Source organism: Aquarana catesbeiana, linkage group LG03 (assembly GCF_042186555.1).
Source record: "Aquarana catesbeiana isolate 2022-GZ linkage group LG03, ASM4218655v1, whole genome shotgun sequence".
NCBI classification, from domain to species: Eukaryota; Metazoa; Chordata; class Amphibia; order Anura; family Ranidae; genus Aquarana; species Aquarana catesbeiana.
This window is the reverse complement of record NC_133326.1, coordinates 437,684,004-437,698,559: the sequence shown is the minus strand read 5'-3', so window position 1 is coordinate 437,698,559 and position 14,556 is coordinate 437,684,004. Positions and strand designations below refer to the sequence as shown.

Sequence of the window (14,556 nt, the reverse complement as noted above, 5' to 3'; positions counted from 1 at the left end):
CTCTTACTCAAGTGTCCCTACATACTGCGGTTTACACATATTAGAATAAAAACGCATCAGCAAAAAATACATATAATTGTGGATGCTTACTTTATAGGCCACAGGAAACTGTGGTAAAGACAGCAGTCCAAGAAAAGCTGAAAAAAGGCAGGGTATTCTCTATTGTAAGCGTGAAATTATCAATAATCGCTGCATTTGTCTCAGCCTCTTTCTAGATAACATTCATTTTACTGTGACTAAATTATGGTGGAGTGGTTTTGATAGACCAAATGTTCTTACTTCTCAGGTTAAAATAGTTGATAGCTTGTAAAATATAAAAGAAAATAATAATTTCTAGCAAATGTTATTTTATAAATATGCTAACTTGGTTACTATGTAAAACACGTGGCTTTGAAAACACCTAGCAGCTAATGTATAATCACAGGAAATCTGGCCAGTTTTGGTTTGCAGGGAGGCACTTTTTGCAGCGAACAATGGCAGTGGATTGGACAGTGTTAACACAGAGCAGATGTCATTCTCATTAAACCGTTGCATCACTCACTGTACCTCGGTCAGACAGCAGAAATTTATTGTGGTCTGATTTATTTTAACTTAAAAGTTTGCCAAAAAATAAGAAAAACAACTTTTTCAAAACTGACTTTCGTTTGAGATTGCGATTGCACCATTGGGCTCATTAAATAGCTACTTAAGGAAAGAAAGAAAAACAATTAATTGCAAATGTTCTCCAAGACACATTGCAATTATGTTTGGATGTCCATTTGCCAATTAAAATCTAATGCAGAGTAGGACTTTGGACCTAATTAGACAGTATAACCATATTGTATGCAATTTGGAATACAATTCTCTATAATATGGAGGGCCAGCTCACCTTTACCAAAAAAACTGCCTATGGAGATAGGAGGTGTCTGTACAAACAAACGGTGGAGCTTTGATTAAAGTTGAATAATGCCGCTGCTATAGGCCATTTATGTACCTCATGACGTCTGACCTGAAAACTCCCAAGATGTTGCTAGCAAATTGCTAAGTGAGGCTCAGCTATTACTGTGTACCTTTACCATCACAGGAGTGAGTTTTCAAACTCTGAGGTACTACAACGGGTGAGGGGGTTTGCATTAGAGAAAAAATTTACTACTGTGATGGTGAAGGTGAACAGTAATAGCTAGGCATCCTAGCAATGTCCTAGGAGTTTCCAGGTCAAGCTTTATGAGGTACGTAAATGGCCTATAGCAAGGCATTATTCAATTTTTGTCAAAGCTGCACAGCTTGTGTTCACCTACAGACATCCCTTGTCTCCATAGGCAGTTTTCTGGTAAAGGTGAAATAACACTTTAAGCAAACATACAACTCTGACAGGTACAGACAGGACAAACAGTAATGAAGGGTTTTGAGAGGCAGGTAAAACATCAGTTGCTTCAAGCTGCTCTGACAAGCATGTTCTATGGTTTCACTCCAGCTCAGATTAACAAAAGCCAGTGGTGAAGACTACCTTCGGTCCTAACTTATGTCACCACACCGTCCATGTGCCTGAGGTTCTTCATACCCCGAGGAGTTGGGTTGTCCCCAGTTGTCCCCAGTGATCCTCTCTCTATTTCATAATGCCGCTCAAATGTTTCTCTATCAATGCGAATGGACTCAACTACAGACATTGTAAATGTTCAAGAGACACACTTCCAACCACAAATATCCCCCCGCTGTGACAAGAGAGACTACTCACATATCTTCATGGCTAACGCACTGAACAAGAAGAGAACAACATCTCTGGGAATTCTTCCACTTTGATGCTAAACCAGTAGCAGATCCATGGGTTCTCTGAAATGCTCACAAGGCCTTCACTAGAGGCATCTGTATACAACAAAGCTCTAGAGTGAAAAAACAATACAACGCCAAATTAACTAAGCTGTTATCAGAGATCCACATCCTAGAGACTCAGAATAAAAAGTCCGCTATGACCCCAGTCTCCGACCTACTGTTAATTGAGACAAGAACTACGTTCTCTGTTATCAGAGCAGGAAGTTAAAACTTACCTCCTATGCCCAAGCTAACAGAGCGGGAAAGTACCTCACTAACAAGATTAAGGTTAGACAAGCTAAATCCAGAATCTCCCACCTAGTGCAGCTCCCAACACAAAATAACCCACCCTCAGGATATAGCAGATGAATTTGCGAACTACTATAGTGCCCTTTATAATTTGAATGAAGATCCAGATACCCCCCCCAACCATCGGCTCCTGACATACAACAATTTCTTGACAAGTTGGCTCTTCCCACTCTTTCTGAAGACCAACTCCAACTACTTAATGACCCTCTATCCCAAATAGAAGTGACCAAAATTATAAAGTCTCTCCCAAATGGCAAATCCCCAGGCCCGGATGGATTTCTTAATGAAAACTATAGGTTGTTTAATCATGTAGTGAATTTGACCAATCTTTTTATAAAAGCAGCATCGGAGTCCTCATCCCCCCCTCCCCCCGTGATTTTGAGAGCATATGTGGTCACTCTTCCTAAACCAGGGAAAGATCCAACTATGTCAGCCAATTTCCACCCCATAACCTTGCTAAATTCTGATGTGAAGGTCATTGTTAAACTCTTGGCTAAACGATTAATGGGCATTCTCTCCTCTCTGATCAAAAGAGATCAGATGGGTTTTATCACTGAACGTCAAATATCAGACACAACCAGAAGAGTCCTCAGTGTGATTCACTACTCTGAGAAAACCCGAACGCCTTCTCTGCTTCTAGTCCTGGATGCAGAGAAGGCATTCGACAAAGTACACTGGCAGTACATGTCTATGGTGTTATCAAAATTTGGCTTTACAGGTAATATAGCATCAGCCATACTTGCACTGTATTCCTACCCATCGGCACAGGTATTTACATAGTTACATAGTAGGTCAGGTTGAAAAAAGACAAGTCCATCAAGTCCAACCTATGTGTGTGATTACATGTCAGTATTACATTGTATATCCCTGTATGTTGCAGTCTTTCAGGTGCTTATCTAATAGTTTTTTTGAAACTATCGAGGCCCCCCGCTGAAACCACCGCCTGTGGAAGGGAATTTCACATGCTTGCCGCTCTTACAGTAAAGAACCCTCTACGTAGTTTAAGGTTAAACCTCTTTTCTTCCAATTTTAAAGAGTGGCCACGTGTCTTATTAAACTCCCTTACGTGAAAAAGTTGTATCCCTATTGTGGGGTCACCAGTATGGTATTTATAAATTGAAATCATATCCCCTCTCAAGCGTCTCTTCTCCAGAGAGAATAAGTTCAGTGCTCGCAACCTTTCTTCATAACTAATATCCTCCAGACCCTTTATTAGCTTTGTTGCACCTCTTTGTACTCACTACATTTTCAGTACATCCTTCCTGAGGACTGGTGCCCAGAACTGGACAGCATACTGCAGGTGAGGCCGGACCAAAGTCTTGTAGATTTGGAGAATTATCGCTTTATCCCTGGAGTTAATCCCCTTTTCAATGCATGCCAATATTCTGTTTGCTTTGTTAGCAGCAGCTTGGCATCGCATGCCATTGCCGAGCCTATCATTACTAGGACCCCCCAAGGTCCTTTTCCATCCTAGATCCCCCCCAGAGGTTCACCTCTTAGTGAGTAGATTGTATTTTTTATTTTTGCCACCCAAATGCATTATTTTACATGTTTCTACATTAAACCTCATTTGCCATGTTGCCCACCCATTAATTAGTTCAGATCTTCTTGCAAGGTTTCCACATCCTGTGGAGGAGTTATTGCCCTGCCCTGTTGTCCACAAATACAGAGATTGAACTGTTTACCGTTTCCAGCACAGAACCCTGGGGGACCCCACTTCCCACCCCTGACCATTCAGAGTATTTTCCATTTATCACCACCCTCTGAACTCGCCCTTGTAGCCAGTTTTCAATCCACGTACTCACCTTATGGTCCATGCCAACGGATCTTACTTTGTACAGTAAACGCTTATGGGGAACTGTGTCAAATGCTTTTGCAAAATCCAGATACACCACATCTACGGGCCTTCCTTTATCTAGATGGCAGCTCACCTCCTCATAGAAGGTTAATAGATTGGTTTGGCAAGAATTATTCTTCATGAATTCATGCTGATTACTGACAATGATACCGTTTTCCTTACTAAAATCTTGTATTATAATAATGTTAGGCTAACTGGTCTATCATTCCCAGGGATGTATTTTGGCCCTTTTTTAAATATTGGTGCTACATTGGCTTTTCTCCAATCAGTTGGTACCATTCCAATTCAGTAGACTGTCAGTAAAAATTAGGAACAATGGTCTGGCAATTACTTGACTGAGTTCCCTAAGTACCCTCAGGTGCAAGCCATCTTGTCCCGGTAATTTATTAATGTTAAGTTTCCCAAGTTCATCTCTAATTCTGTCCTCTAGTAGCCATGAGGGTGCTTCCTGTGATGTGTCATGAGGACAAACACTGCAGTTTTGGCTACTGAAGCCCCCCGATTCCCTCGTGAAGATTAAGGAGAAGAATAAATTCAATACCTTTGCCATCTCCCCATCCTTTATAACCAGATTTCCTTCCTCATTCTTTATGGGGCCAATATGCTCTGTCCTCCCATTTTTTACTGTTTATATACTTAAAGAATTTTTTGGGATTTACATCAGGTATTCTATTAAACCCATTTTGTAACACCAATGAAACTTGACAGGGTTGCCCCCTATCGCCCACAATATTCAATTAAGTTCTAGAACCGCTAGCTGAATCTCTATGCTTCAACCCATCCAGTACAGGCTTTTCATTTCAGGCATCCTCACACAAGATTATCCTATTTGCTGATGATGTAATCCTATTACCGACTGATCCGGAGAAGTCTCCCCCCCCCCGCCTATCAGGTGTTATATTAAGAGATTCTGCTGAATTGTTGTAAGGTAAACACCTTGAAGTCTGGTTTTGGATCTTGGGGTAAAAACTTCCAAAAAACTGGCTCTCCAGTCCCAACTCCCATTCCCGTGGACTACGGAGGTAGTACAATATTTGGGCATTACTCTTATAGTCAACACTTCCCAACTAGTCTCTTCTAACATTAAGTCCCTGACGAGCTGCACCACATCTCACAAGCTGAGCTCTCGTGGGGGTTAGGATGGCAGCCTTTAAGATGAACACTCTACCCCAACTCCTATATCTATTCCGAGCTCTCCCAGTACTGTTTCCACTCACACAACTGGCAACCCTATTGAGTATCCTCCGCAAGTATGTGTGGAGGGGAAGAGGGCGAGATGTGCAAGTTCCACTCTCCTTAAACATAGACTTCTGGAGGGTGAGGGTATGCCGGACTTACTGGACTATTATTGGGCAGTACACTTGGATCAGATTAAATACTGGTTCCTTAATGGGGAGACCCCCCTATGGGTAGAAGTTGGTAAGTCCCTTGCACCCACTAGAAGCCTATGTTTACTACTCCTAAGTGATATGTGAAGACCTTGGGATCTTGTCCCACTTCCCCTTACCACACAGGCATCTCCTAAAGCTTGGAGACACCTATTCAAACATCACGCATCTTATGATATATTGCCTGCAGTAACGCTCCCTTGGATATTCTAGAAACCATGGTCCCTATATTGGACACTAACTCCCTTCTAAAATGTGGAATCTCAGAAGGTCTGAATTTTTATGAACAGGGCAAGCATAAAACGATAGAAGCATTAAGGAAGAAATTTCACCTACCCAGATTGGCATTATTCACTACCATCCATCTTTTACACTTCTTGTCAGGGCATCCCATAGTAAAGCTCTCCACAAATCCTAAGGCGTGGGGCTTCAACACATTGATAGAGCAGAAATCCAAAGGAATATCCCTATTCTACAACATTTTGCAAGACACATGAATAAAGACACCAGTCCATCCAGTTCAACCTGAGCGAGTTTGGGAGCGCGTCTACAATTGTCCCTATCCCTGTACATTGTGTCTCATTAAGATACTCCTCTATTACATACTATTTATTTAAGGTACCCATATAGCGCTGTCAATTTACGCAGCGCTCCACACATACATCGCACACTCACAACAGTCCCTACCCTCAAGGAGCCCACAATCCAAGGTCCCCAACTCACATTCAAGACTCACAGACAAGAGTGTCTCCTGCAAAACTAGCCCAATAAGTAAATAAGAAAAAGATCTTGAACTTACTTTCACCCCAGATCAATGGAGGTGTGCTTTCCATTCTATATTCAAAGCATTGCACTCCGCCCATTGGGAAATGAATCTTAAAATCACCAACCGATGGTACTACACACCTTTTAAACTAGCAAAAATTTCCTCCTCCTATCCACCCCTCTGTTGGCTCAATTGTGGCCAAGTGGGAAATGTATTACATTTCCTGTGGGAATGCACCGCACTAACAAGCTTCTGGAGACAAACTTTTAAATTTATATCCACATGCAGAGGTGTGATTTCCTCTCCATGCCCAGCACTGGCCCTACTCAATCTAGAGATAGATACCCGAAAGACCAAAGGCAGGTACACATGTACTCCTAGCAGCCTGATCCTTAATTTTGAGGCAGTGGAAGCCATCATTAGCACTTATCAGAATTGATTGGAATTGTTAATCTGAATAAAACTTATGAGAAACTATTACCTCTGAACTCACTATCATTCAACATTTTTCAAAACTCTTGGAGCATATGGCAGAGTGACTGAATATGCATTACTGAACTTGTAATATATATTTTTGTACTGTATTTGAGCACGGTAACCTCTGTACTACTTATGTTCTTTTGTATATGACCCTGTAAACTTGTTAAACCAAATAAAAATGTATTGAGAAAAAAAAATTATTAACAATAGCGAGTATAAAGGAGCAGCTTAAACTGTCCAAGAAAAACTACCTGAGTTGCCTGTAACAATTAAGAGTTTTCATTGTTTTAGCACACTGTATAAAATTGCTATTGCCTTTAACAGTTACATGGAAAAGTAAGGCTGAACATGTTATTTTTGTTTATAAAGAAGAACTGCAGTCAAAAGTACTAAGGCCCCTTTCACACGGACGGATAGAATGGTGCTTTTAGCTGCAGATTTTCTAATTTTCTACCGCAGCTAAAAGCACACAATGCTTTCCTATGGCCCCATTCACACACTGCGTTTAGCTGCGAATTAGATACATGCGGTTCCATGCGGATAGAAAAAATAGAATTGACTGCGTCCAGGAGCGATTTAGTGCAGCTATCCGCACATAACAGCAGGTAACCGCAGTGCACTGTGTCAGCTGCGGATAACAGCGCCAGGCTGCTCATCGGGAAAGGAAAAATTATTTTTCCTTTCCCGATGAGCGACAAGCATGGGGATCCGACTCGGATCCCCGCCAATGCCCAGCACTGTTTGGTATGAATCTTAAGGGGGAACTCCACGCCAAATTTTAAATAAAAAACCGGCGTGGGTTCCCCACCCCGGGGCATACCAGGCCCTTCGGTCTGGTATGGATGTTAAGGGGAACCCCCCTGCGCCAAAAAAACGGCGTGGGGTCCCCCCCAAAATCCATATCAGACCCTTATGCGAGCACGGAGCCCGGTCGGTCAGGAAAGGGAGTGGGGATGGGCAAGCGCCCCCCCTCCTGAGCCGTACCAGGCCGCATGCCCTCAACATGGGGGGGTGGGTGCTTTGGGGGAGGGGGCGCCCTGCGGCCCCCCACCCCAAAGCACCTTGTCCCCATGTTAATGAGGACAAGGGCCTCTTCCCGACAACCCTGGCCGTTGGTTGTCGGGGTCTACGGGCGGGGGGCTTATCGGAATCTGGGAGCCCTCTTTAATAAGGAGCCCCCAGATCCCAGCCCCTCCACCCCATGTGAATGAGTACTAGGGAAAAAGTGTCAATAAAAAAACACTACACAGGTTTTTAAAGTAATTTATTAGACAGCTCCAGGGGTCTTCTTCCGGCTTCGGAGGTCTTCTTCCGACTTCGGGGTTCTTCTCCGCGCTCTCCGGGTCTTCTGCCGGGCTCCTCCGCTATCTTCTGCTCTTTTGCTAGCGGAAGAGCCCGGTCTGATGCCTTCTGCCTTCTTCCTATGTTGACACGACGCTCTCTCCGGTGACCACGCCCCCTAAAATGTCACAGTCCCAGCATGCCCAGGGACTGTGATGGCATAAGGGGGCGGGGTCACCTCCTATATAAGTCAGAGCGGAGCGCTCAGAGAGCATTCCAGCCGGAGAGAGCTGGGGGGGGGGGGGACCCATGCCGGTTTTTTATTTAAAATTTGACGTGGAGTTCCCCCTCAAGATTCATACCAAACAGTGCGAGTCGGTATCCTGTCGGGTTGCCATGGGAATGGCAAACCACAGCTGAACGCAACCACAGCTAATCGCACTGTGCAAATGCAGCTGATCACAGTGCCTGGAGTCTTGAATTTAACAGGAAAAAAACACGCTTTTAACTGCGGCAGAATAGCCATCCGTGTGAAAGGCGCCTTAAGCTTTGGTGAGCAGGATATTTTGGCCCTTTGTGACTGGAAAACATTTTTTTTTTTTTTGTTTTAAAATGTTTCACTACTGTATTGAACAATGCTTAAAGTGGTAGTACACCCTGGAATTTTATTTTTACCTACAGGTAAGCTTATACTGTAACAAAGCTTACCTGTAGGTTAAATTAAGATCTCCTAAAAGTGCACAGTTCAGGAGATATTCTTGCGAGCAGCAGCCGGTGATGTCTCCAGCGGAAGACCGGGTGCAGATGGAAGTCTCTGCAGCAGTGACAGTGTGCTGCTGGAGGGCTTCGTTTTAAGGCAAATCTTTCGTAATTTGCTAGTATGCGTTGCATACTAGCACATTATGATACTGCCTTGCAGGTGTAAACTTTTTTTACATTTTTACAGAGTGTACTACCGCCTTAAGCTTCTTGCATTGGTCTATTGGATTTTTCAGAAAAAAAATAGAAAGCAGAAATTTTGTAGCAAATAAGCATAAATTAAATACAGCTCTGTCAGCTGACCCCCTGTCTTTTGGCAGGGAAGAAAAACAGGCTCCCAAGTTCCACACCAGGAATTTTGTTGTGTTTAACAGACTAGTTAAAAGAATAAGACCATTTTACAAACTTCTGACAAAATACGTGCATATCCACATGTATATTTAGAACAAGGGAAACAGTTTTAGGATAGATTCTATATTTATTGTTGCATGCATCAAGGCGATATTTCAGCTTGCCAATGGTAACTAAATTTGTTTTCTTTTTTTAACTACTTCCCACCTGCCATATTGCAAAATGACGGCTGGAAAGTGGTTCTGTTCTCCTGACTGGGCGTCTTACGATGTCCAGCAGGATAAGCTGAGGGGTGGCAGCGTGGTGATCGGTGGTGTGTAGTGTGGATCTTCGATCTAGATAAAGAGCCTAGGCTCTTTACCATGTGATCAGCTGTGTCCAATCACAGCTAATCACAGTGTAAACAGGGAAAGTCGTGTATCGGCTTTTAATCTACTCGCACTGACAGGCATGAGTAGAGGAGAGACAATAAGATGTCTCCTGATCGGGGGGGGGGTCTGCGCATTGATCAGTGCAGATCCATTGAGGATGCACACCCATGACCACCAGGGATGGCCACCAGGTATGCTCACCCATAACCACTAGGGATACCCACCCATAACCACCACGTAAGTCCACTAGAGCCCACCAAGGATGCCAATCAGTGCCCATTAGGGATGGCACTGTGTGCCCATCAGTGATGCCTGCCAGTGCCTCCTGATCAGTGCTGCCTATCAGTGCCTCCTGATCAGTGCTGCCTATCAGTGCCGCCTATAAGTGCCCTCCAGTGCCAACTATCAGAGCCACAGATGAGTGCCCATCAATACCACCTATGAGTGCCCATCAGTGCCCATCAGTGCTGCATATAAGTGCCACCTCATCAGTGCCAGTCAGTGCGGTGAAGGAGAAAAATTACTTATTTACGTGTTGTAACAGAAACTAAGAAAAAAACTTTTTTCTTTTGAAATTTTTTGTCTTTTATTATTTGTAGTGCAAAAAATAAAAACCCACCAAAAGAAAGCTCTATTTGGGGGGGAAAGAAATTGAAAATTTTGTTTGAGTACAGCGTCGCATGACCGCGCAATTGTCATTCAAAGTGTTATAGCACTAAAAGCTGAAAATTGGACTGGGCAGGAAGGGGGGAAGTGCATTGTATTGAAGTGGTAAAATATTATCGTCACAACATATTATTACATTTGTTTCCCACCCACTCCCCGTTCAGGAACCAGTTGTACGTAGTATCATTCAGATTGGTGCCATGGTTGAAACATAAAAGCATATTTTTTGTGTCTCACATGTGTCTATTGAGAGATATGCAGGGGAACAATCCTGACGATTTCTGCAATTATTTGCAAATGAATGACAATTGCTTCAATCAAATCCTGACTGCAATAAAGCCACACATTGCAAAGAGGAACACCTTTCTGCGGCGGTCAATTAGTTTGGAACCCTTACAGCTAACAAGCTACAGATGGCAGAGTGCTTGCTGCTACAAGTGCTACATAAAAGGGGTAAAATTACCATAAAAACTTGATTATTGAGGCAGAACCTGCACCTCCACTGGCACCTCCACTAGCACAAGTACCACCACCACCACCACAGCCATCACTGTAGCACACAAGTGGTTGGCATTATCCTGCCTCTGATCGTCAAACATCATCATGGTACCAGGATTATCATTACACAAATCTTTAGTTGAATGGTTCATTCTGTTTTATACAATCATTTTTTTCCAATTGTTTTGACGTTGACCTGCTATTTATCAATATGTTATATTTTTGTATCTGGATCGATGCTTATTTTTTGGATCTGCTATCCAATTAGATAAAGTTTAAGATTAAAATCGATGGTTAACATTATAAATTTGTATTTGTGTTTTATTTATAGCTATACGCCAACCCACACATATAAATAACCCACACATAAAACACACATGAATTGCAAGACTGAAACACACACAGACAGCATAAATATATATATATATATCCATATATCCATATATACATATATATATATATATATATATATATATATATATATAGATATATATCTATATATCTAGATATATATATATCTATATATATAGATATATTTAAATGTCCATGTGGCCTCTTATATGTGGGCGAAAGAACACAGAAAGTAAAAGATAGAATTGCCAGACACAAATATTCAATAAGAGATAAACTTACTAAACTGCCATTGGCCAGACACTTTGTGGAAATGGGTCACACAGGAGTTTTTTTACTAAAGGCAAATCCACTTTGCATTACAAGTGCACTGCAAGTGCACTTGGAAGTGCAGTCACTGTAGATCGGAGGGGGACATGCAAGGAAAATAAAAAAAAAAAAACAGTATTTTTGCTTGCACATGACTGGATGAAAAAAACAAGAAGAGCTTCCTCTAATTTCAGAGCTTCCCCTCAGATCTACAATGATCTAAAGCAACTGCACTTACAAGTGCACTTGTAGTGCAGAGTGGATTTGCCTTTAGTAAATCAACCCCACAGTATAACAAGTTAGATATATGGTGACTGATGCAGTTCCCCTGCATAGACTAGGTGGAAATCAAGAATTCAATTTACAAAAATTGGAGGTGCAGTGGATACATCGTTTGAATACATTACAACCGAGGGGCCCCGATTTTGATTTTGACTTACATTTATTTTTACAAATTGTTGTAACATTGGTTTTAGAAGGGAATACATTGGGAGGATCTTTTTGAGCACTCAGGTTTTCTGAAACAAACTCTCTTGTAAATAATGGCTATATACATTGATGTTTTTTTTAACATCTGTGGAAATATACATTGATTGGAATATGTATATTCTAACGGGTAGCATTTTATTGTTGCTGTTGACTAATTATATGTGTGTCTATGTTTTGGTAATTGGTCACTGGAACACTGTTGATATTGAAGGGTTTTATTGCACCTCTTTTAGCTATCTCTCTAGCATTTAGGATGGAGTATTTTGCATGTTTTTATTGTTTAATTGATACCTGGTGTTAAATGTACTAATATAAAAGGATTTAAGAATAATGTCCCTTTATATTCTGTTCCTACCTGAAGAAGGGCGCAAGCTTTAGCCTGAAACCATTGTGTGGAACGAAATGTAACCTGTTTACATGTGAATATTCTTAAATCATTTTTTAAGTGCAGCAATCCCTGGATTCATTTGTATATATGGCCTTTGGGAAGGGTACCGTTTGTGCCGTCTACCTCACCTGTAAATCATAATATTAGATATAGATATCTATCTATCTATATATCTATATAGATATCTATATCTATAGATATATATATATATATATATATATAGATATATATATATATATATATATATATATATATATATATATCTATAGATATAGATATCTATATCTATAGATATATATCCGAAAAAAATCACATGTACTAAAGTATTCACAGTCTTTGCTCAATACTTTCTTGAAGCACCTTTGGCACCAATTACAGCCTAAAGTCTTTTGCGTATGATGCTACAAAGCTTGGCACACCTATTTTTGGGCAGGTTCTCCCATTCTTCTGTGCAGGACCTCTCAAGCTCCATCAGGTTGGTCACAGTCATTTTCAGATCTCTCCAGAGATGTTCAATCGGGTTCAAATCGGGGCTCTGATTGGGCCACTCAATGATATTCACAGAGTTGTCTCATAGCCACTCTTTTGTTATTTTGGCTGTGTGCTTAGGGTTGTTGTCCTGATAGAAGATGAACCTTTGCCCCAGTCTGGAGGTCCAGAGCACTCTGGAGTAGGTTTACATCAAGGATGTCTCTGTACATTGCTACATTCATCTTTCCCTCAATCCTGACTAGTCTCCCAGTTCCTGAGACTGAAAAACATCCCCATAGCATGAGGCTGCCACCACCATGCTTCACTATAGGGATGGTATTGGCCAGGTGATGAGCGGTACCTGGTTTCCACCAGACATAAAACTTGCCATTCGGGCCAAAGAGTTCAATCTGTTTCCTCAGACCAGAGAATTTTATTTTTCATGGTCTGAGAGTCCTTCATGTGTCTTTTGGCTAACTTCAGACTGGCGGTCATGTGCCCTTTACTGAGTAGTGGCTTCCGTCTGGCCACTCTACCATACAGGCCTGATTGGTGGCGTGCTGCAGAGATGGTTGTTCTTCTGGAAGGTTCCCCTCTCTCCACAGAGAAACGCTGGAGCTCTGTCAAAGTGACCATCGGGTTCTTGGTCACCTCCCAGACCTCTCCCCGGAACGCTCAGCTTGGTTGGGCGGTCCGTTCTAGGAAAAGTCCTGGCTGTTCCAAACTTCTACAATTTACAAATGATAGAGCCCACTGTGCTCATTGGGACCTTCAATGCTGCAGAAATTTTTCTATACCCTTCCCCAGATCTGTGCCTCGATACAATCCTGTCTCAGAGGTCTGCAGACAATTTCTTGAACTTCATGGCTTGGATTGTGCTCTAACATGCACTGTTAACTGTGGCACCTTAAATAGACAGGCCTTACCAAATCATGTCCAATCAACTGAATTTACCACAGGTGGACTCCAATCAAGTTGTAGAAACCTCTCAAGGATGATCAATGGAAACAAATTGCACCTGAGCTCAAGTTTGAGCGTCATAGCAAAGGCTGTGAATAGTTATGTACATGTGATTTTTTCGTTGTTATTTTTAATAAATTTGCAAAGATTTCAAACTAACTTCTTTTTAAGTTGTCATTATGAGGTATTGTTTGTAGGATTTTGAGGAAAATAATGAATTTAATCCATTATGGAATAAGGCTGCAACATAACAGAATGTGGAAAAATAGGATTTTTAAAAAAGCTTACCTGTAAAATCCTTTTCTTGGAGTACATCATAGGACACAGAGCCTCAAGTATTTACTTAGTGGATTATGGGCCTACCTTCAAGTGTTGACACTGGTATAACCAATACAGGAAGTTGACTCCCCTATATAACCCCTCCTCCTTCCAGGAGTACCTCAGCTTTTGAAGCCAAGCAATATACTTACACCCCATAAAACAGAGGGGTGGGAGCTCTGTGTCCTATGATATACTCCAAGAAAAGGATTTTACAGGTAAGCTGTTTTAAAAATCCTATTTTCTTTATTGTACATCATAGGACACAGAGCCTCAAGTATTTATTTAGTGGGACGTCCCATAGCAATGCTACTTGAGGGGAAGGAGACAAAACCCGTAGGGCAACCCCCAGACCTGAGGACTTATACTCCTGCCTGCAGCACACTGCGCCCGAAGGCGATATCCTCATTCCAACTTACATCCACTTGATAAAATTTTGTGAATGTATGCACTAAAGACCAAGTCGCGGCCTTGCAGATCTGAGACATGGAGGCCTAGTGACGCACTGCCCAAGAAGCACCAACCGCTCTGGTAGAGTGCACCTTAACTTGAAAAAGGGGGAATCTTTCCCTTTAAATCATAAGTTTGAATTATAACTTGCCGAATCCACTTAGCGACAGTGGATTTAGACGCTGCCTGTCCTTTCTTAGGACCCTCTGGCAGAATAAATAAGACATCAGTCTTACGAATCTGAGCAGTTTTCTTTAAATAGATCTTCACTGCTCTCACCACATCAAGACAATGTAGTGATTTTT

At 41.9% G+C, this 14,556-nt stretch overlaps 1 protein-coding gene across 2 annotated transcripts in view; it reads right to left on the bottom strand.

The window, feature by feature from the left end:
• The window catches only part of JADE2 (jade family PHD finger 2), a 1,082,209-nt gene that overhangs the window by 794,071 nt on the left and 273,582 nt on the right, over positions 1-14,556 (bottom strand). The window lies entirely within an intron of this gene.